We start from the raw sequence: 22,173 nt of genomic DNA, 5'->3' as shown, positions 1-22,173 counted from the left end.
ACCCTCGAGCCAATGACGCCACTCCTCAAATGCCCACTTCATGGCCAACAACTCCCGATTGCCCACATCATAATTTCGCTCTGCCGGCAAAAACTTCCTGGAGAAAAAGGCACAAGGTCTCATAGTAGAGCAACCAGGGCCTCTCTGCGACAAAACGGCCCCTGCCCCAATCTCCGAAGCATCCACCTCCACCTGAAAGGGAAGTGAGGTGTCAGGTTGGCACAAAACAGGCGCCGAAGTAAACCGGCGTTTCAACTCCTGGAAAGCCTCCACGGCAGCAGGAGCCCAGTTAGCTACATCAGAGCCTTTCTTGGTCATATCCGTCAATGGTTTAACAACGCTAGAAAAATTTGCGATAAAACGACGGTAGAAGTTAGCAAAACCCAAGAACTTCTGAAGACTCTTAACTGACGAGGGTTGAGTCCAATCATGAATAGCTCGGACCTTGACTGGGTCCATCTCCACAGCAGAAGGGGAAAAAATGAACCACAAAAAGGGAACCCTCTGTACACCAAAGAGACACTTTGAGCCTTTAACAAACAAAGAATTTTCACGCAAAATCTTAAAAACCATCCTGACCTGCTCCACATGCGAGTCCCAATCATCAGAAAAAACCAGAATATCATCCAGATAAACAATCAAAAATTTATCCAGATACTTCCGGAAAATGTCATGCATGAAGGACTGAAAAACTGAAGGTGCATTAGAGAGCCCAAATGGCATCACCAAGTACTCAAAATGACCTTCGGGCGTATTGAATGCGGTTTTCCATTCATCGCCTTGCTTAATGCGCACAAGGTTGTACGCACCACGAAGGTCTATCTTGGTGAACCACTTGGCACCTTTAATCCGGGCAAACAAGTCTGACAACAGCGGCAAAGGATACTGAAATTTGACAGTGATCTTGTTTAAAAGCCGATAGTCAATACAAGGCCTCAAAGATCCGTCCTTTTTGGCCACAAAAAAGAATCCCGCACCAAGAGGGGAAGAAGAAGGACGGATATGCCCCTTCTCAAGAGACTCCTTGATATATGAACGCATCGCGGTATGTTCAGGTACCGACAAATTAAACAGTCTCCCCTTAGGAAACTTACTGCCAGGAATCAAATCTATTGCACAGTCACATTCCCTATGAGGAGGCAGTGCACTGGACTTAGACTCGCTGAAGACATCCTGATAATCAGACAAATACGCCGGAACTTCCGAAGGCGTAGAAGAAGCAATAGACAAGGGCAGGGAATCTCCATGAATTCCATGGCAGCCCCAACTTGACACCGACATTGCCTTCCAGTCCAAGACTGGATTATGGGTCTGTAACCATGGCAAACCCAAAACAACCAAATCATGCATCTTATGCAGAACAAGAAAACGTATCACCTCCCGATGTTCAGGAGTCATGCACATGGTAACCTGTGTCCAAAACTGCGGTTTATTTTTTGCCAAAGGCGTAGCATCAATACCCCTAAGAGGGATAGGATTTTCTAATGGCTCCAGAACAAAACCGCAGCGCTTGGCAAATGACAGATCCATCAGACTCAGGGCAGCACCTGAGTCTACAAACGCCATGACAGGATACGATGACAGTGAGCAAATCAAAGTTACAGATAGAATAAATTTAGGTTGCAAATTACCAATGGCGACAGGACTAACAACCCTAGTAAGACGTTTAGAGCATGCTGAGATAACATGTGTAGAATCACCACAGTAGTAACACAAGCCATTCTGGCGTCTATGAATTTTCCGCTCATTTCTAGTCAGGATTCTATCACATTGCATTAAATCAGGTGCCTGTTCAGACAACACCATGAGGGAATTTGCGGTTTTGCGCTCCCGCAACCGCCGGTCGATTTGAATTGCCAGGGCCATGGAATCATTCAGACCTGTGGGAATGGGAAAACCCACCATCACATTCTTAATGGCTTCAGAAAGGCCATTTCTGAAATTTGCAGCCAATGCACACTCGTTCCACTGGGTCAGCACGGACCATTTCCGAAATTTTTGGCAATACACTTCAGCCTCGTCCTGGCCCTGAGACATAGCCAGCAAGGCTTTTTCTGCCTGAATCTCAAGATTGGGTTCCTCATAAAGCAAACCGAGCGCCAGAAAAAACGCATCAATATCAGCCAATGCCGGATCTCCTGGCGCCAGCGAGAAGGCCCAATCCTGAGGGTCGCCCCGTAAAAAAGAAATAACAATTTTCACTTGCTGAGCGGAGTCTCCAGATGAACAGGGTCTCAGGGACAAAAACAATTTACAATTATTCCTGAAATTTCTAAATTTAAATCGGTCTCCGGAAAACAGTTCAGGAATCGGTATCTTAGGTTCTGACATAGAATTTCTGATAACATAATCTTGTATGCCCTGCACACGAGCAGTAAGCTGGTCCACACCTGTAATCAAGGTCTGGACATTCATGTCTGCAGCAAACACAAGCCACTCAGAGGTAAAGGGGAAAAGAAAAAAAAATGAGAAAGAGAAAAAAAAACTCAGAATTTTCTTTCTTATAATCCCGCTTCTGCAATGCATTTAACATTTAATACTGGCCTGGCAAACTGTTATGACCCCAATGGCGAGGGTCTCAGAGAAACAAGTAAGTCTGCGAAGTACAAAAATCCAGCTCATAGGGCAGTGGTAACTGGGTTGACCATATATCTACTCCTAACGCCAACACTAGAAGTAGCCGGGGAACATGCCTACGTTGGTCGCTAGATGTCTCGCGCCAGCCGGAGGACTAACTACCCCTAGAAGAGGAAAACAAAGACCTCTCTTGCCTCCAGAGAATAGACCCCAAAAGTTGGATACAAGCCCCCCACAAATAATAACGGTGAGGTAAGAGGAAATGACAAACACAGAGATGAACTAGGTTTAGCAAAGAGAGGCCCACTTACTAATAGCAGAATGTAGTAAGATAACTTATATGGTCAACAAAAACCCTATCAAAAATCCACACTGGAAATTCAAGAACCCCCGAACCGTCTAACGGCCCGGGGGGAGAACTCCAGCCTCCTTAGAGCTTCCAGCAAGGTTAGGATACAGATTATGTACAAGCTGGACAAAACTGCAAACAAAAACAAATAGCAAAAAGCAAGAAAGCAGACTTAGCTTAATCTAGCAGGAACCAGGATCAGTAGACAAGAGCACAACAGATTAGCTCTGATTACAACGTTGCCAGGCATTGAACTGAAGGTCCAGGGAGCTTATATAGCAACACCCCTGACCTAACGACCCAGGTGAGCATACAAGGGATGGCAGACATTCCCAGAGTCAAATCACTAGTAACCACTAGAGGGAGCCAAAAAGGTAAATTCACAACAGTATCGGATACCGGAATCGGAAGTTCCCAGGATTCAAACTGCACAAATTTGTACGAAATTAGCCAATGAGAATGATTCCAAGTGTGGGCACATCCTGTTCAGCATGGAGGGCCTGAAACTACTGGCAAGGCTGTGATTGGCTGCTGAAATGATGTCATGATGCAGTTTAAAAGTCGCTGGCGCCATTTTGCGCTCACTCTGCTGTGAATTCAGTTAGTGACAGGACGCTGTTTGCTGACTGAGGGCCAGTTTATAGATAGCGATTTGCTTCTTTGTGCTTTTCCAAGGCTAATTTAGCAACCGCTGTATTCACCTACTAATCACCTTGCTTTTGCCTTGTAGCGCTGTTTTCACAGCGATCTGCAAGGTCTGTGTGTGTGTGTGTGTGTGTGTGAGTGCAGCCCACTCTCTAGTCTGAGTGCAGCCATAGGCCATCCATAGCTGGTTGTATTCAGTTCAGGGAGGGTGGTTCATTGCCTCATACTGTTCTTTTTTTTTTTTTTTTCAAGTAGTTTAGTCTGCTGCTCATTTTTTCAAAAAATTCCTATTAGTGTCTTTCCACCCGTCTCCAGCTAACTTGTGGAAAAACACTACATAGGATAACGTAGAGGAGGGTTTTTGGGCCTTGCAGCGCCGTTTACGGCTGTCTGCACGGTCTCCGTGTGACTGCAGCTCGCCCTGTAGTCTGTGAGCAGCCATAGCCTGGTTGTCTCCAGCTCAGGGTTCTTCACTGCATCATACCGTAAAATCAATTTTCCTTTTGTTTTAAGTAGTGAAGGCTGCTGCACATTTTTTCAAAAAATTCCTATTAGTGTCTTTCCACCCGTCTCCAGCTAACTTGTGGAAAAACACTACATAGGATAACGTAGAGGAGGGTTTTTGGGCCTTGCAGCGCCGTTTACGGCTGTCTGCACGGGCTCCGTGTGACTGCAGCTCGCCCTGTAGTCTGTGAGCAGCCATAGCCTGGTTGTCTCCAGCTCAGGGCTCTTCACTGCGTCATACCGTAAAATCAATTTTCCTTTTGTTTTAAGTAGTGCAGGCTGCTGCACATTTTTTCAAAAAATTCCTATTAGTGTCTTTCCACCTGTCTCCAGCTAACTTGTGGAAAAGCACTACATAGGATAACGTAGAGGAGGGTTTTTGGGCCTTGCAGCGCCGTTTACGGCTGTCTGCACGGTCTCCGTGTGACTGCAGCTCTCTCTGTTGTCAGTTCAGCCCCCAAAAAATAAATAAATAATAAAGTTCACCAAACACACCAGTGACACCACTTTACATTTGTGTAGGCCACATTAGCTCATATTAAAGTCTAGTCCACACTTTAGAAAATTAGTGTTTCTTATACATGTTAGGAATTGTTCAGGAATAAGCACACAAAGCCGTTAGTACTTTTCTGCTTATCTTTATCAGTCAACCAAGATGAAGAAGGCAGTGAGTAAGGCATGTGGGCGTGGGCGCGGAGCAGGGAGAGGACGTGGGGATTCTGTGCCTGCTGCGGGCACCGGTGACTCATCAGCACCCACTTTCACCAGGGAAAAGTCCTTCATGCTCAGCTTTGTCGCAGAGCGCCGTACACCGCTGCTGCATGAAGACCAAATTGAAGCCATTGTCGGATGGATGGCAGCTAATGCATCAACTTCAATTAGTGCCACATCCTCTCAGACACAGAGCACTGGAGAGCAGCCATCTGTCTCTTCACCACCTGCCAAATTGCCCAGGCAGACAGAGATCCCAGGACAGGAGCCGTCTCTACTTCTGTTCTCTGAATCTCTTGGCTTGGAAACAGGGGGCCAGCCAAGCAGCATTGGAGAAATGGAAGAAGAGGCAGGGTGCAGTGATGCCCAACCGCTTTTTCTCTCTTCCTCTGAAGAGGCGGGTGGGCCAGTGCCTCCTGTCACCACATCGCAGGACGCATCCGCTGATGACACTCAGGTGCCACTTTCTGGTGCGTGCTCTGCTGCTGAGACTACCCAGGAGGAGCAGTTGAGGGCAGAGGGTAGTGTAGATGATGAGGTCCTTGACCCATCTTGGCGTGAGGGACAGGAAGGTGGTGGGAGCAGCTCTGAGTTAGAGATTCCCCGTACGGCCCAAAGAGGGAGAGGGAGGGGGAAGACTGCGGATCCTGCAGCCTCCGCTTTGGCACCCGTTAGGAGCATGTCTCTTCCAAAAGCCAAAAAGGGCGCTCCCAAGACTTGCAGTGCCTGGTCCTTTTTTGACACAGTTGCAGATGACATTTGCTATGTCAAATGCAAGGTGTGTCATCACAAAGTCAAAAGAGGTCGAAATGTCTGCAACCTCAATACCTCCAACATGTGGAAACATGTGCGCACCAGGCACGTGGCGGAGTTAGAAAGACACACTGAAGAGCTAGGCCAACCAACAGCGGCAGCTACCACCTCTTCAGCTCGTGTTGCCTCTTCCTCCAGCTCACACGCAGCTGGTTCGGCTTCCTCCCAGGATCGCCGTGGAAGAACCTCTGGCCCTGTTGTCCAGAGACCCGCTGTAATTCCACCCGCAGCACCACTTTCCCAGTCATCCACACACTCCCAGCCCAGTGTACAGCCATCGGTAGTACAGGCATGGGAGAAAAGGCGGCCTTTCTCGTCAAACCACCCACGAGCACAGGCTCTGACTGCAGGCATTGCCAAACTTCTGTCACTGGAAATGCTGTCATTCAGGCTGGTGGAGACTGACAGCTTCCGTGACTTGATGTCATTGGCAGTCCCACAGTACAATGTGCCCAGCCGCTTTTACTTCAGCAGGCAAGCCGTCCCTGCCCTGCACAAGCATGTGGAGGGACACATAAAACACGCGCTACTGAATGCCGTCAGTAGCAAGGTCCACCTCACCACCGATGCGTGGACCAGTCAACATGGACAGGGGCAATACCTTTCCCTCACTGCCCATTGGGTTAATGTCGTTGAGCCGGTTACAGATCGTGCGAGTGGCGCAGGACGTGTCCTGCCCACTCCAAGGATTGCAGAAATCCATTCTGTACGCATTGACTCCTCCTCTTACACCAGTTCCTCAGAATCATCGCTGCAGGAGCCGTCACAGTCCACCTCCACATGGACCCGTGATGAACGTTTACCTGTTACGACTGACATGAGCACAGCCATGGCCAAACGTCAACAGGCCGTCTTGAAATTAATTTCTTTGGGGAATCGAAGCCACACAGCGCAGGAGCTCTGGAATGCCATCAAGCAGGAGAGCGATGTGTGGTTTGTGCCAGCGAATCTCCAGCCAGGCATGGTAGTGTGTGATAATGGCCGAAATCTGGTGGCAGCTCTGGGCCTCGGCAACCTCACTCACATCCCATGTCTGGCACATGTGCTCAATTTGGTCGTGCAGAGTTTTTTGAGGGACTATCCGGATCTTGATGCACTGCTGCACAAGGTCCGCCTAGAGTGTGCTCACTTGCGGCGTTCCAGCACGGCAAAAGCGCGCATTGCGGCTCTGCAGCGCCGACACCACCTGCCGGAACATCGCATCATATGTGACCTACCTACCAGGTGGAATTCCACGTTACATATGTTGGAGCGGTTGTGTGAGCAGCAGCAAACTGTAATGGAGTACCAGCTGCATCAGGCGCAAAGAAGTCGCACTCAGCGCCGTTCAGACTTCACAACCACAGAGTGGGCCACTATGAATGACGTCTGCCAGGTTTTGCGTCCCTTCGATTATTCCACGCAGATGGCGAGTGCAGATGATGCACTAGTCAGCATGACTGTCCCCCTTATCTGCCTGCTTGAAAAATCACTGCAAGCGCTAAGGGATGATGTTGTGGAAGAGGTGGAGGATGAGGATTCACCATTTCCATCATCTTCTGGACAGTCAGCGCCACGTGGTTCCTCACAAACGCGTAGGCAGGGGACAGTTTGTGAGGAGGATGAGGAGGAGTCAATGGAGGAGGAAGACCTCCGTCCAGAGGAGGGAGTTACACAATTGTCCAGTACTCAGTGTGTACAGCGAGGGTGGGGTGATGACGAGCGGGCAGAGATCACGCCTCCAGCAGGGGACAGCGTTTCTTGGGCAGATGGCAGTCTGCAGCACATGGTGGATTACATGCTGCAGTGCCTGAGAAACGACCGCCGCATCGCCCACATTCTCAACATGTCTGATTATTGGGTGTTCACCCTCCTCGATCCTCGCTACCGGGACAACGTAGAAAGCCTCATCACACCGTTGAACCGGGAGCGAAAAATGCGGGAGTACCAAGACACACTGGTGAATTCCATCATCTTCTCCATATTAAGTGAGAGAAGTGCTGCTAGTGCATTACAAAGCAGCTCAGTGTGTCCAGGCAGTGGTGGAGGCTCTGCACAAAGAGGGAGCAGAAGCAGTGCCTCTGCCCAAGGCAAGACCAGTATGGCCCAACTGTGGCACAGTTTTCTGTGCCCGCCACAAAAGTCTACACCATCACAGACGACTCCAGTCAGCAGGAGGCAACGGTTCCGTCAGATGGTGACAGACTACATGTCTTGCCCTCTTACTGTACTCCCAGTCGGCTCTTCACCTTTCAAGTTTTGGGTCTCAAAGCTGGATACATGGCCAGAGCTAAGCCAGTATGCATTGGAGGTGCTGGCTTGCCCTGCGGCTAGTGTATTATCGGAACGCGTCTTTAGCGCTTCAGGTGGTGTACTAACTGACCGTCGCATGCGACTATCCTCCGATAACGTTGACTGGCTTACTTTCCTGAAAATGAACAAGGCCTGGATCTCGCAGGAATTTGCCACTCATCTTCCTGATTAAATAATTAGGTGACTGTCTACGTTATCCAGGTCTCCTGTTGTGTTCATCTTTCTACCACCTGAACTTAAATTCCTGGGCTCCAACAACGCCAGTTGAGGCTCAGAAGTGCCGTCTGCACAGTCAAAACATACGACCCAGTGTTATTGGGTTTCAGTAACGTCAGCTGATCCCCAGCTGTGTAGCCGGCAATGTGTCCTGCGACCGCCACGCTGACACAACTGAAATGTAAGGGAACCTGTCCCCCCCCCCCAAGGCGTTTGTTACTGAAAGAGCCACCTTGTGCAGCAGTAATGCTGCACAAGGAAAAGGTAGCTATTTTTGTTTAGCTCCTTGCACACGCAGAACTTAACACTTAGAAAATGTGTCCACTGATACCGTAAAACAATCCCGGAGGTGGGATTTTCCTTCGTAATATGACGCAGCACAGCTGTCATTCCTACCCCCTTGGCACCGTGCCCCGGCTCCTCGGCGTTGTTTCATTCCGTCACGGAGCCTGCTCTGTTATGTTATCCCTTGGCCAGGCACACTTAGCGCTGCCCATCTTCTGACATCATTTGGTGTCAGGCTGGCTGCGCCTGTGCGGCCGCGCTGGCCGAGAGCCCGCCTCGCACTGTCTTCTGATTTAATCCCACTGGGGGCCTGAGATCCATGGACATGCGCAGTGCATATCTGAACCTCCGCCTCTCACTCATCTCCCTACGCCTTCTTCAGACTGTGCGCCGTCAGCTGATCCCTAATAGCATGCCACGGCCGTGACGTCGCACAGTCTGAAGAAGCCGTAGGGAGGGGAGTGAGAGGCGAGGATATGCACTGCGCATGGCCACGGATCCCAGGCCCGCGGTGGGATTACATTAGACGACACTGCGAGGCGGGCTCTCGGCCAGCGTGGCCGCACAGGCGCAGCCAGCCTGACACCAAATGATGTCAGAAGATGGGCAGCGCTAAGTGTCCCTGGCCAAGGGAAAACATAACAGCGCAGGCTCCGGGACGGAATCAAACAACGCTGAGGAGCCGGGGCACGGCGCCGGGGGGGTAAGAATGACGGCTGTGCTGCGTCATATTACGAAGGAAAGTCCCACCTCCGGGACGGTCTCACGGTTTCAGGGGACACATTTTATAAGTGTTTAGTTCTGTGTTTGCAAGGAGCATAATGAAAAGAGCCACCTTTTCCTTTTGCATCTTCTGTGCTGCACAAGCTGGCTCTTTCAGCTACAAACGCCTTTTGGGGGGGGGGTTACAGGTTCCCTTTCGACTTTCTCCAATCAGGCTTCGGCCTACATTGTGTTCCTCTGCTTCTCCTGCTGTCCCTGGGCTCCAACACTGCTAGTTGTTGCCTGGTAGTGCTGTACGCACAGTCAACAGTCGCTCCTCTGTTATTGGGGTTCAGTAACGTCAGCTGTTCCCCAGCTGTGTGTGTGGCAATCCCTCCTATCTCCTCCACCTCCTCCTCCTCCTGTCCCTGGGCTCCAACACCGCTAGTTGCTGTCCAGAAGTGCTGTCCGCACAGTCCCACCAGTCGCTCCTCTGTTATTGGGGTTCAGTAACGTCAGCTGTTCCCCAGCTGTGTGTGTGGCAATCCCTCCTATCTCCTCCACCTCCTCCTCCTCCTGTCCCTGGGCTCCAACACCGCTAGTTGCTGTCCAGAAGTGCTGTCCGCACAGTCCCACCAGTCGCTCCTCTGTTATTGGGGTTCAGTAACGTCAGCTGTTCCCCAGCTGTGTGTGTGGCAATCCCTCCTATCTCCTCCACCTCCTCCTCCTCCTGTCCCTGGGCTCCAACACCGCTAGTTGCTGTCCAGAAGTGCTGTCCGCACAGTCCCACCAGTCGCTCCTCTGTTATTGGGGTTCAGTAACATCAGCTGTTCCCCAGCTGTGTGTGTGGCAATCCCTCCTATCTCCTCCACCTCCTTCTCCTCCTGTCCCTGGGCTCCAACACCGCTAGTTGCTGTCCAGAAGTGCTGTCCGCACAGAGCCAAACACTTCGCCAATGTGTTAGTGGGGTTCAGCACCGCCAGCTGTTCCCCTGCTGTGTATACGGCAACGTGTCATGTGACCGCCACGCAGGCACAACAACTTAAATTTAAGGGAACCTGTCCCCCCCCCAAGGCGTTTGTTACTGAAAGAGCCACTTGTGCAGCAGTAATGATGCAAATGAAAAAAGTGCCTCTTTTCGTGGTGCTCCTTGCACATGCTGAACCTAACACTTATGAAATGTGTCCCCTCACACCGTTAAACCGTCCGGTAGGTGGAACTTTCCTTTGTCATGTGACGCAGCACAGCCGTCATTCTTACCCCCTTGGCGCTGTGCGCCGCCTCCTCAGCATTGTTTGAATCTGTCCCAGAGCCTGCGCTGTTAGGTTAGCCCTTGGCCATGCACACATTTTGCGCTGCCCGTCTTCTGACATCATTTGGTGTCAGGCTGGCTGCGCCTGTGCGGCCGCGCTGGCCGAGAGCCCGCCAAAATGTTGTACGTGTTTCATTCAGCTTGTGCAAGGAACAAAATTAAAAGAGCAACCTTTGACTTGTGCAGCACTACTGCTGCATAAGGCGTGGCTCTTCTACATTGTAACACCTGAGGGGGGGTTAAAGGTTACCTTTAAAATTGGTTCAATTAGGCTTCGGCCTACACTCTGCTCCCTCTCCTCCTGCTGACCCTGGGCTCTAACACCGCCGGTTGGGGCCCGGTACTGCTAGCTGCACAGAGAAAAACACCAGCCAATGTGTCAGTGGGGTTCAGCAACGCCAGCTGTTCCCCTGCTGTGTAGCCGGCATCGTGTCCTGCAACAGCCACGCAGACACAAAGCTGCCGCTATTGCAGGCTTCGGCCTACACTCTGCTCCCGCTCCTCCTGCTGACCATGGGCTCTAACACCGCCAGTTGGGGCCCGGTACTGCTAGCTGCACAGAGAAAAACACCAGCCAATGTGTCAGTGGGGTTCAGCACCGCCAGCTGTTCCCCTGCTGTGTAGCCGGCAACGTGTCCTGCAAATGCCATGCAGACACAACAGACCTACAAATGCCTCCAGTGCAGGCTTCGGCCTACACTCTGCTCCCCCTGCTGACCCTTTGCTCCAACACCGCTAGTTGGGGCTCTAGGAAGACAAGCTTGAATAGGTCCCCATCCTGGTTCCAGCACCGTCAGCTGTTTCCGGGCAGAGCCTTTGGCTTAGGTGCCTCCCTCTGGGTATCCGAGTTCCACCAACGTCAGGTGGTCCTTGGTAGTGCTTTCAGGCACGGGTACCTCCTGCTTAGTAACCGGGTTCCAGTATTGTCAGCTGGTCCTCGGTAGTTCCATTGGCTCTTGGACCTTCGGCTACCCATCCGGGTTCCAGTATCGTCAGCTGGTTCTCGGCAGTGTCTTTTGCTCTTGTATCTTCTGCTCCCCATCCGGGTTCCAGTACCGTCAGCTGGTTCCGGGCAGAGCCTTTGGCTTAGGTGCCTCCCTCTGGGTATCTGAGTTCCACCAACGTCAGGTGGTCCTTGGTAGTGCTTCCAGCACGGGTACCTCCTGCTTAGTAACCGGGTTCCAGTAACGTCAGCTGGTCTTCGGTAGTTCCATTGGCTCTTGGACCTTCGGCTACCCATCTGGGTTCCAGTACCGTCAGCTGGTTCTCGGCAGTGTCTTTTGCTCTTGTACCTTCTGCTCCCCATCCTGGTTCCAGTACCATCAGCTGGTTCCGGGCAGAGCCTTTGGCTTAGGTGCCTCCCTCTGGGTATCTGAGTTCCACCAACGTCAGGTGGTCCTTGGTAGTGCTTTCAGCACGGGTACCTCCTGCTTAGTAACCGGGTTCCAGTAACGTCAGCTGGTCCTCGGTAGTTCCATTGGCTCTTGGACCTTCGGGTAGCCATCCGAGTTCCAGTTCCATCAGCTGTTTCTCGGCATTTTCTCAGCCTACTTGTACCTTCTGCTACATTTCCAAGTTCAAGACCCTAAAGACGACAACCCGGAAGACCACCCCTAAGATGACGACGACACCAGAGATGACAACCACTGAGATGACGACGACCCTGGAGATGATGACCCTGAAGACCACCCCGATGACGACGACCCCGGAGACAACGACCCTGGAGATGGCGACGACCTGGAAGACCGAGAAGCAGAAGAACAAGAGGCTGCAGAACAAAGAGCAGAAGAACATTAAGCATAAGACTAAATATCAGAGCAAAAGATATTATCTAAATTATAAGCAGAAGAAGACTAAGCAGTGTATGGGGGTGAGTCCGTTCCTCCTCGTGGTGCCCCTGGATAAAGCCTGATGCTGCAGGCCAAACTGAACGCGGACAAATGTAACTGTTTTGTGACAGGCAGAACGGAAGGTGTAATCTTCAAACTTTTATAGATAACAACTACGGGAATGCCTGTCACAAATAAGAATATGATGAAGAAGTTGAATATGAAGAAGATAATAGTAAAATAAAAAGAATATGAACAATGTAACAAAAAAAATAATAGGTAGAAGATGAAGAAGAAGATGAATAAGGTGAAGAAGTTGATGTAAAAAAAGCTGATGATGAGGATAATGAAGAAGAAAGTGTGGGAGAAGTAAAAAAGAAGGTGAAGGGCGTGGAAGTAGTGAAACATCAATATCTGACAAAATAAAAAAAAATTAACATAGTCAAAATCTTTCTAACGCCGAACGTCATAAAAAACAAAACAAAATCCTGCTATTCTATTAGATTGGGCTAAACCTCTGTGCCTTTAATGTCTCCGCCACGTCCCCCAATACATCCTACATTATTCTTAGTTGTTTTCCTTCATGTAGAATGAACCTACAAGTTAAGAAAGGGTTTATTTTAATTCCGATATTTTCGTCCCATTGACTTGCATTGGGATCGGGTATCGGTATCGGATTAGATCCGATACTTTGACGGTATCGGCCGATACTTTCCGATACCGATACTTTCCGATATCGGAAGGTATCGCTCAACACTAATTCTGGCCAAAATACAAAGGTTTTCCAGAGTCCTCATTTCTACACTAAAATTAAAAGAAAAACACAGCTAAAAGGACACAACAAACATAAAAAATAGCAGAAAGAATGGGCTATGTTAGTGTAGGTACTTGCAAGACAATGCAGACCCTTGATGTCATTAAACTTTGTTAAGTCTAAATAAAATTGTATTATAAATCTCTGTAATTGTGTAAAGCTTTGCAGAAGATTAACATGTTCACATTAATGGTAATATTGTTTTCATGCAAACCTTGTATTCCATCTTCAACGTGGATACCATCACAAAACCTCTGTGCTTGATCAATTCTACATTTATGGAGAAGATTACTTAAAAATGACATTTTGTGGTCATCAATTCTCTAACCTCATCTAGTGACAGGATCACTTGAGGACTGCTTCTATAAATCTCCCGTACACAATGAAATCTCCTGTTCACTGTGCAACGGCTTATTAGGATTGTCTACCATGAATGGGGGAAACAAGCATATTTTGTCATAAGCTGATATTTGCTAATTTTCTCAAAAAGATCTGTATTATTTCCTCCTTCAGGACTTATTCCTAATTGCAAATAACGCTCCTGGTGCCACTTGCACATGGCTCTGTTCCCAAGGTAACCACTTTGCATAAACCAATATAGAATCAATCTATTCATTTTCGGAGACTAAGCAGGTGGCGGCTGTGTCTGTTCCAAAGAGGGTTCAAATGCTGCAATTTCCTGGTGAATTAATTTTAGCATTATTTGTAATTGCTCTTTTCTATTTGTATAATTTAAAATATTTTCATGTGGGAACAACTGAGAACATAGTGGTGCTTTAGTAATAAATTTGATAAAAGAGCTTGTTTCTTTGTTTATTCTTTTTTTATTGATGTCTACGGAAGCCATTACATATGCTACCAAATGTGAGCTGAATAATGATTCTAACTAGCATATTTTCTGCTGTGAGGCTAGATATATTATTGTTTCCTAGTATTATAGAAAATAGAAAATTGTATTTTATGTTGAAAAGTGGCATTTTAGGTAGATTTTCAATATAATTTAAATATACTAAAAGGCTTATTCACTACAATTTATTAATCCCTTAGGACAAAATGACATACCTGTATGTCAGCGTTGGAGTCTCTGAGTGGGGGGGCTCAGAAGCTGAACTTCCTCCAAATGCAATAGAGGCCAGCTATGTTACATAACTAGAAATTGTGTTTAACAGTAGTAGCATTATATGATGACTTCTAGTGGAGTCATACTTTTACTGGTATTTCCACTTTCCAGATTCACTGTGTCCTGTATATTTTCAGCTTTGAGAAATATATTCTTCTTTAGCAACCTGTTTATCCGAAGAAGGTCTATACTGAGACCGAAACATCATATATGTTCACTGTCGATTGCAAATAAATCAACTTTTTTCTACATCAATTGAGTGCCAAATTCTTCATAGATATTATACTATGGATTGAGCTCCTACTTGCGCACCTGCTGTCAGGGGTGCCATGCTCTACTACTGCAAGTCATACATCTCCTGACTGCCTGCCCACTGTGCTTTATAGTGATAGACTGTACTGCGGATGTGAAATTCTTTTTCAAGAGTAAAAACATTAGACAGATCACAAAATAGGGCTGATTGCTGGTAAGTCTTAGTGAAAAGCTTTAGATTCTTCACCTTTAAAACTGCTTGGCTCTTCCTGCTCCCTTAAGCAAGGGATAATAATTGTATGACTTAATAAAAAAAAACCTTTGTAATTGCTTAATCATTTTGTGAATAGCAAACCTGGTTCGGATCCCAAAAAAGGGATCACTCCTAGTTGGGAAGTCATTATTTTTTCATGTTCAAAACAGTTCAACTGTTTTGTCTCCCTAAATAAGGGGATTTTTTTTTTTTTAAATATCCAGGGGAGGAGTGACTTGAGACACATCCAAGCAGATCCTTCCCACATTTACTGCAGTTGTAGTATTTGTTAATATTGCACTCGATTTTCATAACTATTTTCAACAGTTGCTACACCTAATGGTTAAGTTCAACATATGAAACTTTTTAAATCATTTTTCATATTTTAAACCATTAAAAAATAATAGATATTTTTTTTAATGAAATGCTATACATTTTATTTCAATTGTTGAAATCCTCAGTATAGCATCCAATTTCTACAGATATATTGAATTTCTGTAAGAAAAGAAACTGCAAATGGTCTTGTAAACTGCTTTTAGGGCTTGTTTCCACTTGCGAGAATCACGTCCGTGTCCCGCATGTGGAAACCAAGCTGTGGCGCCGACAGTCAAGAGCGGAGCGTGCGGCCGCATAGGAACACGTGGAGCTGCACGCTCCGCTCCAAAGTGCCGGCGCCAGAGCTTGGTTTCCACATGCGAGACACGGACATGATTCTCGCAAGTGGAAACAAGCCCTTAAAAAAAGGATTGCATACGGACTACAAATGGATGATAAGTATGAAAAATATCACTCTAGTTTTCTGGATGAAACTCTAAATTAGTTTTTAATGCATTTGTATGAATGTACCTTTAGATTGATGGTAGGAGTGTACAGTCAAATATGGAGGCAGTCACTACCTCCAATAGTACACTACAAAAAACAAAACACTATCCAGCACCTACAAACAGAATAAAGAAAGCATGAACAAGTGCAAGCTCGTATAACTGCATAATATGCAAGCAAAAGAACACAGCAGCACTCTGGAAGTGTTAAAATGTATTCATTGAATATATGAAATGAGGACTGCATTACTGCTAAAAAGAATATATTTATAAAAAGAAAGTACTTAGTGCAAAAATTGGTCCATCTATGAGCACCCAGCAGCTGAAACAAGACATGGTTTTTGTGACTGTGAGTTACTTCTCACAGAAAAGCTGTAAGATGGGATAGACAAGTAGTCCAGGGTCAAAAGTCAGAATGGTAAGTCAAGAACAGAGGAAAAAAACAAAATCATAGTCAGGAAACGGTCTGAGGTCAAAATACCAGGAGCACAGTGGATCAGAACAAAGGTGTTAAACAAGCAGATTGTCAGAACAAGTCTTAAGGTCAGGCAACAAAAGATCATGAAGCAAAACACTAGACATAGTAAAACCAACCACACTTAGCTGAAGCTACATCTGTCAGAGGTCTGAGACTAACAGCACAGCTAAGTATCTGGGTAATCAACTTGTACAATGAACACCTGGAGAAAGCCCAACACCTTCCAGTCTCAGATTGGACGATTGAGCTGTTAATCAAAACACAGACAGCTTAGCAAGCCCCTGCACCAGACATGATGACTGAGCCGTCAGTAACTGCATCCCAGACACACTGAGGTGACAGTATTCCTTCTTCTAGGGGGTGGAAGAGTGACATATTTCTTTGATCCTAACCAAGGAGGAAAGAGCTGAATAACCTCTGTAACGCATAGCTGAAATAAAGAAGTTATTTATAAGTTTATTTCTCTCTGTTTTGGTAATGCTAATAATCCAAAGAAAACCTCCTTTTTATTGTTATTTTCTTTTATTTGTCCAGTTCCTCATCTTCTGAGATCCAGCAGGGGTAGCTATACCCATCAGAGAGCTTTTCCCTGCAATCATCAGTGTTGAGCCTAACGCTGCACAACAAGTTCAGGTGAATGAAATCATTTAACACTGCAATATTGTTTTACCTAATTGATCTGCACAAGGAGTGCTCTCTTCTCTTTCCTTCACACTGAAGTGATGTGTGGTAGAGGTCTGGGACTGCCCAGTTAAGTAGCTGGTCAATCACCTGGCACAATGAACACCCGGAGACAGCCAAGCCTCTCTCTGTCTCAGATTGGACTGCCGAGCAGTCAATGAAAATACCGGCAGCTCAGAATGTCCCTGCAACAGACTGGATACTGAGTTGTCAATGAAAGTACTTACACGTCCCTGTACGAGATTGGATGGCTAAGCCATCAGTAATCCATCTCAGACACACTGAGGGGTGGTATCATGACAGTACCCCCTTTTCTAGGAGGGTCTTTGGACCCCCAGGTTTCCAAGGTAATTTACATGGAAGGCACCTTCACATCTTGAGCTGGGACCCAGCATCTCTCCTCTGATCCATATGCCCTCCAGTGGATCAGGTATTGGAGGGAATTTCAGAATCTATGAGAATCCAGAACCCTCTGAACTTCCTACTTCAAGCCACCATTGACAGAAACTGGAGGAGGCATAGATGAGGGAGACATTGCTGAAGGGACAAACTACATTAACAGGGATTTATGGAACACGTTAGGAATGTTAAGGGATTGGGGAAGCTTTAATCTGAATGCAATTGGATTAATCACCTCCAGGATCTCATATGGACCAATAAACTTTGGACCCAACTTCGCCGAAAGCACTTTAAGTTTAATATTCTTAGATGACAACCAAACCTTATCCCCAATCTTAAAAACAGGACTCACTGAATGTTTTCGATATGCCTTCCATTTTTGGCAAATCTGAATGGTCTCAATACTCTTTTGAACCTCCCTCCTGACATCCCCAAGTCTCTGCATGGTGACCTACATCCCAAGACATTCAGAACTAATCCTAGAACATTCACTAAAATGGAGATGAAAACCATAATTATAGAAAAAAGGTGAGGTTCCAGTAGACTGATTTACTCAACTGTCAAAGGCAAACTGAGCGAGAGGTAAAAACAAAGACAAGTCCTCTTGCCGAGCTGCCACAAACACCTTCAAATTTGTTCCAAAGATTGATTTGTCCTCTCAGTGTGACTGCTAGTTTCATGATTTTGAGCAGTTGAAAAATGAAAGTCAATCCTGTGTTTACTACAGAAAGCTCTCCAGAATTTAAGAAACAAATTGCACTCACCTATCAGACACAATGCTAAGAAGTATCCCATGTAACCTCACACTATGAGAAAGAAACAACCTGGAGAGTGTCTCTGCATTAGGTAATCCTGGCAAAGGAACAAGACACGCTTGTTTGCTGAATTGGTCAGCTACCACCCAGTTAGCAATTTTTCCATCATAGAGAGGCCATGGTTTTTCTGGAATTGCCAATGGAGACAATTCCCCGGAGAGATGGTTATGACAGACTTTAGCACGTACACAAACTTCTCAGGCGGATATAACATTTTTTAATAACATTACGTGTGGACGGCTACCAGAAAAGTGCAGCAATGGTTTTCCATGTATCAGTAATGCCTTGATGAACACTCAAGATGGAATCATGAAACTCCAGTAACAAACACAATCTTAGGTACACAGGCACAAATAATTTGGATGACTGGACTTTGCAGATCTCTTCTTCCTACTCCAAGCTAACCATAGAAACCACAATAGCCTGAGGAATAATGGTGAATGGAGATTCTTGAGGAGAAACAGAAATGAGTCTACAAGATCATGCGGTAGCTTTCACATTCTTAGACCCTGGCCTAAATGTGATAGAAAAAATAAACCAAAATAAAAACAAGGACCATCTGGCCTGTCTACGAGTCAGCCATTTAGCTGATTCAATGTAAGCTAGATTCTTGTGATCAGTGACCACAGTAACTGAATGAAGAACCCCCTCGAAAAAATGCAACCATTCCTCAAAAGACAATTTTACAGCAAGTAACTCACAGTTCTCAACATCATATTTTTTTCCGCAGACAAGAATTTTTTAGAAAAAAAAAGCTAATGAACACAGGTTAGTCATAGTTTGGGGTCCCTGCTATAATACTGCCCAACTCCAACCTCCGAAGCATCCATCTCCACAATGAATGGTTCTTGGAGAATCAGTTGGATTAGAATGGGAGCGGCAGACATGAAATGCTCTTAAATTTTCAAAAGCCCTGATAGCACCTGGCGACCAAACCGCTGATGCCCACTTATGTAGCAGCCATGGCTGGGCCGAGCAGACTCCCATGCCCAACCTTGGAACACATGGATTTGTGGACCCACTGTGCCACACGGTGAGGCCTACCCAGGAAGGAGCATAAATAAGTCTCTACTATGGTGTTCACTGGAGCCTCTAGTGGTGAGGTCAGGCTTGGGTGGCAGATCGCCACCAGGTACCACTCCTGGGCAAAACCTGGTACTGCAGCTGCTGACCCCAGCGGTCAGGTACACTGACGCTGATTTATTTTATTATTTCAGACACGCCATTCTAGGATTCAGAATCAGGGTTAGGCCACTCATGGACCGGGGAATAGTGTTCATGCACTGGCGGAACTGGGACCAGAGGACTTCGGGAACAGGACTGGCCACTCCAGGAACAGGGCACAATGTTCAGGAACTGGCCGCTCTGGGACCCAGGGACAGGTTTCAGGCACTGGCCTCTGCAGGACCAGGGGACAAGGTTCTGGCTTTGTCCACCCTGGGACCAGGGGAAAAAGTTCAGGCACTTGCCGCTCCAGGACCGTGGAACAAGGTTCAGGCACTGGCCGCTCAGGAATCAGGGGATGAGGTTCAGGCACTGGCTGCTCCAGGACCAGGGACAGGGTTCAGGCACTGTCAGCTTCGAGACCAGGAGAGGATGATGTTTAGACACTGACTAGTCCTGGACCAGGGGACAAGAATACAGGACTTTTTCACACTAGGACCAGGGAACATCTTGTAGGTGTACTACTTATGTTAAATGCCTCTAAGCAACAGGCTAAGAGCATTTAGCATAATGCACGCACTGCCCCTTTAAGAACAGGGAAGCATGGTCACACGCTTACTAGGCACGACACTGGACTGTGGCACACACACACAAACCAGGAATTGACAAGAAAGTAGAAGAAAGCCAGGGACCATGCCGCAGGGCTTGGGCGGTGAGTAAGCTGGCATTCCTGCATGGAGGGGGAAGGGGACACTATGTAAGGGCACCAGCAGCAACACTTCAACTTACATGTAAAGTCAGTAAGAGGTGTAGCAATCTGAGAAAAATTTATAATAGTTGGAGAATCCCAGCAAATGTTGCAAAGCTTTAAGATCATGAGGTTGAACAAAATCAATTATTGCCTGCACGTTCTCAAGGTCCATCTTAGGCCTTTCTCCTGACAAGATAAACCCCAAGATTTAAATCTCCCGAAAAGAAAAAGTACATTTCTCTAAATTAGTGAACAAAAAGTTCTCCCTCAACCTTTGTAATACAACACGGACATGTTCCTGGTGGGAGTACAAATTGGGAGAGAAAATTAAAATATCATCCAGGTAAATCATAAAATATCTTCCAATGCAATCAGAGAAAATATAATACATTCAATTTTATCAAAACAGCAGGTCCATTGGATATCACAAATATCCAATTTTTCACTGATCACCTTTCTGGGTGTGTATCCAATTGTAAGCCCCTCTAAGATCAAGTTTTGAAAACCCCTTCGCCCCCAGAAGCTGATTATATTCAGTGTTGAGTGGAAGTAGGTGAGTATTTTAACTGTGATTTTGTAAGTTCTTGGAAATTGAGGCAAGGACAGAAACCGTCATCTTTCTTTTTACAGGTGAGGAGGAATGACGGCTATGACACTTCCGTAAACTGTCGTTAACTTATTCTTTCATGGCCGTCCGTTCAGGTTGAGACAAATTGTAAATGTGAGCTGTAGGTAATTTGGCTGTAGGCACAGGATTATTAGCACAATCATCAGGACTATGGGGGAATAGTGAGTTGACCTTTTTTTGCTAGAACACATTTCCAAAGTCCTTTATGTACCCCGGCAGACCCCCTCAGACTTGTGGAGCATATTTGTACAGATTTTAAGCATTTCGTATAACAATTGCAGCTCCATTAAGCCTTCACCTCCTAAATCAATAACAGGACTGTGAATATGCAACCATCGAAGCCTCAGTACCAACCAAACAGGTAAATTATCCAAAACAAAACAGGAGATGGATTCAGAGTGGAGTGCTCCCACTTGAATAATGATTTCCACCATTACCCTCTGACCAAATTCCGGTCTCTTGTCAAGGGCGAAGATTTGAATAGGTCTTTCTAAACTAACTGTCCCTAATCCTAACTTGAGAACCAGTCCCAAATTAATAAAGTTAGCAACAGACCCACAGTCAGTAACTACAATGCTGATAACACCTGTCTCTTAAAGGATAACACCGTATTTATCTGTACTTTATCAGAGGAAGAAAAATGTACCTGGAAGTCTGGGTGAACTCCTCAGCTGTCAGCCAAACTCAGACATTATCTCAAAGGTTTTCTTGCCTGTGGCTATATTGGACAATTCTTGAGAAAATGTCCAGGGAGACCATAGTGGAGGTAGAGTCCAAGATCTTGTCTACGTTTTTTCTCCACAACACGAAAACTAGCAACTCTATCCTCCAGTGGCTCCACCTCCAGCAAGTGGACCTGCACTGGGGAAGTTTAATGGACAGCCTGTCTCTCACGGATTCTGCAGTCCATTCGTATGGCCTGGGTCATGGCTTCTGCCAGAGAACAAGGAGCGTCATAAACGACTATAGCATCCTTCTGTGTGACCCTCTGTGCCAGGTTCATGATCTTAGCCTCAGAGACGTGAATCCTGTCAGGATCATCATAGATAAGACCTAAAGTGTCAAAAGGTGTCAACAGAAGACTGTTTTGGGGCTTGTGGGGACAAGGAAAATGTCCAGGTCTGAGGACCGTCTCACAGTAGATACATGTACATAATTATTCTCACCTGCTGTAAATCATCCCCTGATGCAGGGTAAAAATTAACCTATACCTCTTTCTGAACACCCTAAACTGGTCTTTCTCTCCTGAAACTTTATCAGGGAGGGCCATTACAGGTTCGGGAGAGACCAACTGTACATCAGAGGGCACTGACGTCACAGCCACTGCCGTCCGTGGAGGGCTATAGAAAGCATTCATAAAATTAATTATCTCACCCTGAAACTGATATTGTGATGACTCCAGGCTCCGACATTCCTTAGCCAGATACAGGTAATCTGCATCAAAATTCGCCACCTGGTCACTATGTGTGTGAGCAGGATACAAACTGGAAAAAGAGAAAAATGTATAGGCCAGATTTAATGTGAAGCTGAGTCACTTCTCATGGACAAGCCATGATTTGGGATAGTCAAGGAGTGTGAGGTCAAAAGCCAGGAGGGTCAGACATAGACAGAGGGAAGAGACAAAGGCATAGTCAGGTAATGGTCCGAGACCAATGTACCAGGAAGATAGTGGATCAGAACAAAGGGGTTAAATAAACAGATGGTCAGAATGAAGTCCAAGGTTTGGGACTAACAGTCCAGTTAAGTAGCTGGACAATCACCT

The sequence above is a fragment of the Ranitomeya variabilis genome, chromosome 6 (genome assembly GCF_051348905.1).
Source record: "Ranitomeya variabilis isolate aRanVar5 chromosome 6, aRanVar5.hap1, whole genome shotgun sequence".
Lineage (NCBI taxonomy): Eukaryota > Metazoa > Chordata > Amphibia > Anura > Dendrobatidae > Ranitomeya > Ranitomeya variabilis.
This window is presented reverse-complemented; position numbering follows the sequence as displayed.